Source organism: Meleagris gallopavo, chromosome Z, assembly GCF_000146605.3.
Source record: "Meleagris gallopavo isolate NT-WF06-2002-E0010 breed Aviagen turkey brand Nicholas breeding stock chromosome Z, Turkey_5.1, whole genome shotgun sequence".
Classification (NCBI taxonomy): Eukaryota; Metazoa; Chordata; class Aves; order Galliformes; family Phasianidae; genus Meleagris; species Meleagris gallopavo.
Genome location: NC_015041.2, coordinates 3061140 through 3065577, shown reverse-complemented (window position 1 = coordinate 3065577; position 4438 = coordinate 3061140). Strand labels below are relative to the sequence as shown.

General features: G+C 41.4%; 1 pseudogene; it reads left to right on the top strand.

The window, feature by feature from the left end:
• The first annotated feature begins 839 nt into the window (after positions 1-839).
• On the top strand, positions 840-2209 carry LOC104914755 (annotated as a pseudogene).
• The last annotated feature ends 2229 nt before the right edge of the window (positions 2210-4438 follow it).

Here is a 4438-nt window from a genome sequence, read left to right as displayed (position 1 = left end):
TGGTCGCCTTTGCCGGCATCGTCGTTGCCGTTGTCGTTGTCAGCAGAACAACAATGCCCGATGACCCACCGCTACTGAAGATCGATGACTGAACTATGAACCACGCTGGATCCATGGTGGTGACTATCTCCCTCTTGCTGCCTACAAAGACTCCTTGCTTCTTCTTTTCTATCTTTTCTATTGCCCTCCTTCCCTTCCCCATTACCTTAATTCATAATAATGTCCGTCCTCCCTTTCCCCATCTCCCTAATTAAGATTTATAATAAACTGGTTGGACCAACATTTGAACCGTTGTTTCTTAATCTCACACCGGGTATATAATATTAAAAGAACCTCCTCTCCCTCCTATAAATCGGAGCAAGACATTTATTTAATGGCGTAGTCGGCAGGATACCCACCGTGAGTGTTGTCCTTCCAGGTATAGTCTGAAACTTTCTTTGTGTGCACCACCTGGAGTTGCATGGAGCGATATTTTTGAAAACTTAGATGTGAGTCCTTCTCCAGGAAGACCGCTCCATATTCTGAAACTTTACTTTTTATGTGTATACCTCTCGGGGACGTATGAATTAATTTTGAATACGTGTGTGCCTCCTCGGGAAGACCTCTCTGCATTTTGTGATTTAAGTACCTTGTAACTTAAGTGTGAAATTTGAACCTTTTTGTGTGCTTCCCTCAGAGAAAGGGAAGAACGATTGGAGCATTTGCATTTGTTTAATAGGTGTTGTGTGCCACCCTGGGGGGAGGTAAGAAGTTACCTGAGCTTTTGAATACGTGCACCTCTTCTTCCTTTAGTGTAGATCTTTCAGCATATTGAAAAAATGAGTGACAGCATTGACACCATGAAAAGTGAAGATGTATTATTTGATCTTTTAGAAAAACATGGTGCTTGACCCCCTTTATCAGGTGTAGATTGGGCACGACGGAACTGGTATAACTTGCAGAGTGTCTCAGACTGAATTAGTGTTCTGCAAAAGAACGCTCGTACCCGAGCTGGAAAAGGAAAGTCGTTTATTTGTGCCGTACTTGGGGCTGCTTTAAAAGCTGCCGTGGAGTTCTGAGATGAAAAGCCTTCGGTAGAAACCCAAACTATACAAGCACTGCAGGAATCGGTTAAAGTAACACAAGAACTGGTAAAAACTCTGCAGAATCAGATAGTGAACCTTGAGAAACAATTAGAAAGAGAAACGTAATTCGGCTTTGTTGCAGATGGCTTTTAAGGAACTGTTAACATGTAAGAATACTAGTGATACTGTCACCCATAGTTTGCCTCAAGAAAAAACTTTTCCTCACAAGGAACTACAAGAGATAAAGGAAAGACTAGACAAATTAGAAACCCCAATAGCCCCATTGCGTCCTTTGATAAAAACCGAATATACCTTCGATAACAGCGAGTATCTAGATCCTCAAATGAATGTTAAGGAAATTCCCTTCTCAGCCACTGAACTAGCAAAATTGAAAAAAGATTTTAGCCGCTCTCCAAAGGAATCAGAGACAGAGTATGTATGGAGGATTAGTCTCACTGGTGGTGACCAGATTCGGTTAACAGAAAAGGAAGCAGAAGGTTATTGGGGACCAGGAGTATTTTTAACTACTGGCAACAATCGTGCTCCCTGGTTCTTAACACAAAGGGCTGCCTATTGGGCAGATGGTCTCAACCCTTTAGAAAGGGGAGACCCTCTTGCCATTACTGGAAAAACTAATCAGTTAGTAGAGTGTTCAAAAGGCTGCTTGTCTCCAGATGATGTATGATAGAAAGCTGCAGCCACACCATGAATCACCTATGATGATGCCTGTTGATCCTGAAAGGATGACCCCTCTAATTAGGGGGCTTCCAGAGTCGTTAAAACCTATAGGTATACAACTGCAAGGAAAAATAGAGACTGTGTCTCAGGGAGAAAGAACTTGGGCAGTGTTAGAAGAAACTGTAATCTCTAAGCATCTGCAGCCAAGATACAAAGTATGGACATGGGGGGAGGTTGCCCAAGAGTTAATTAACTATGGGAGAAAATATGGGCCGGTGATTTCTTCCTCCACTAAATCTGAGACAAGGGAAATAAGACTTGCAGCGGTCAGCCTTGCCCCCAGGCCACCTAGACCAAAGCTCAATGGGACTGGAAGGGTTTCACTGTCAGTAAAAACTGGTAGGCAAAATATTGATCATAAACATAACTGTCTTTGGACACTGGGCTGGCTAAAGGGTGTTCCATGAGATCTGATGAATGGGTTACCCACAGTCAGGTTAGAGAAATTAGTTACCTGGTGGCCAGAACAAAAGCTCAAGAATCTTGAGGAAAGCAAAACCTCAGGTCCTAGGGTCTCTCCCAGGGAACCTGCACGGCAATCCAAGCCATTAGAAAACCGATGTCTTCGCCCCTCCCAGGTGAGCGGGGTGGGGGCGGATAAGGGTGAATACATTAGAAAGCTCACAACAAAGGGAAACAAGATCCTCAATTTAACACCTTCTGTCCAAAAGCCTCACCACTCTTGCCGGTTATCCCTGTGAGTCATGATTCAGTGGCTGATAAGCTAGGGAAACCCTCTTATCTCCCTGGCCAGACTGTGTCGATTGACTCAGCTAACCTGAGACCAGTTTCCCTAACCTTAACGGGATCCCTTGACAAATAACCTTGGAAGGCTAAAGACACCCTGAAAAAGAAATATGAAATCAACACTTGCTGGATTGTTCCCTCATTTTTTTTTAACCACGTTAACAAAGCCCAGAAAGGGCAAGTCGGTGTCTTGTTTTATTTTACAGAAGATCCCCGTGGGACTTTGGTTGGACACAGGAAGGCTAATAGCTGATTGTAACCATTTGTGTTTTGTGACAGAAATACTGAAGACTTGATCACGTTAGAATACTGAATATACCTCTTGGTTATATTTTTTGGTTGCAATAGTGTTATGTTTTGTGTTGTTGTGGGTGTGGTGGTGATAGATATCAGTCCTTGGATCTTATCAGTCCTTAAACTTCACAACTGGGTTCAGGGTTTTTACAGGTCATCCTGACTTACTGATATTCCCTACACAGTGATACCATTTCTTTTGACCCCTTCTTTCACCCCTCTTTTTTTACCAAACTGATTATGATTTGCATGTAACTCCTCCACAGTGTTTCCAAATTCCAAACAAACTGGAAATGAATGAAGGGACCCATCTAATATCTGTTAGATGTGGCCACAAAAGAAATCTATTATAAAGCCTTTTGCACTGATGCTTTTCAGTGTCACACCAGTCCAGGAGTTCCATCCAAAACATAGTTGTTGGAAAGTGCCTAAGTTTCTATAAGAGATATGTATGTTTCTGGGATTACCTCTCTTATGGTTTATTCTGAGGGCTATCCTGCACACGCTATCCTGTGAAAAGCTCTGTAGACTGTAACAATACTTGCAATTGCCAAACTAGTATTCATATCTCTCAGCATTTGAATTATGCACAAGTGGAGAGTTCTCAGGACACTAAATCATCTTAGAAAACATTACATGGCAAGTCCACATATTATCAAATTGGACTAGATATGCTTTTGATTAATTAACTGAAGTGTAACATTGTATGGTCATTGCCAAATATATGGTTGTCTCTTCACTTTCTACCTTTTATTCATTATATAACATTCATGTCACCACTTCTGAAGAGTCACGCAGTGGTGTCTGTATTGAATTGACTCTAATTGTTGTCTAAAAATTGAATGATAATGAAAAGTTGCTAAACAAATTGGCCAGGGTGTACGGAAAATAGCCCATGTTCCCGTCCAAACCTGGCAAAGCCTAGAATTTGACTTCTTTTCCTGGCTTCCAGGTGGTATCCTATTTTATCTACTGTGAGATGTTGCAACTCTTATGTTTGTACCTTGTATGATTCCATGTTTTATTCAACTTATACAATGTGTTGTATCTTCCATGTACTTTGTAACCACTTCAACTGATGATGGACAAGTCCAACAGATCAGGGCAACATTTATAACCAAGCCCAAGAAATCTTTTGTAGTAATTATGTAATGATTAGCTTCCTCTTCTCCCGCCAACCCCCCTCCTTCCCTTCTGCTTGTTTGCTGTCTTTATTTTCTCCCTTTCTTTTCCTCACCACCGTCACTTATGCTTCATTTCAAGAAATCTTTGAGCCATGGGGTGGTGTGTAAAGAGTACTGTAAAGAGTAAAGAAGTTCCTTTACAGCATAGACTGTGTTCCAGTTTATGCCCATTGCCCCTTGTTCTTTCACTAGAACTAGCAAAATTAGTCTGGCCCCATCCACTTGACTTCTGCCTATTAGATGTTTGTAAACATTGATAAGATCCACTCTCAGTCTTCTCCAGGCTGAACTGTCTCAGATCTCTCCCATTATTGACTTGCTATCCACAGTCTTTTAGTTTCTACTAAATACATGAAAATTAAAATCTTTCTTTCAACTGTCATAGAAAAGAGACCAAACAGACTATTGATA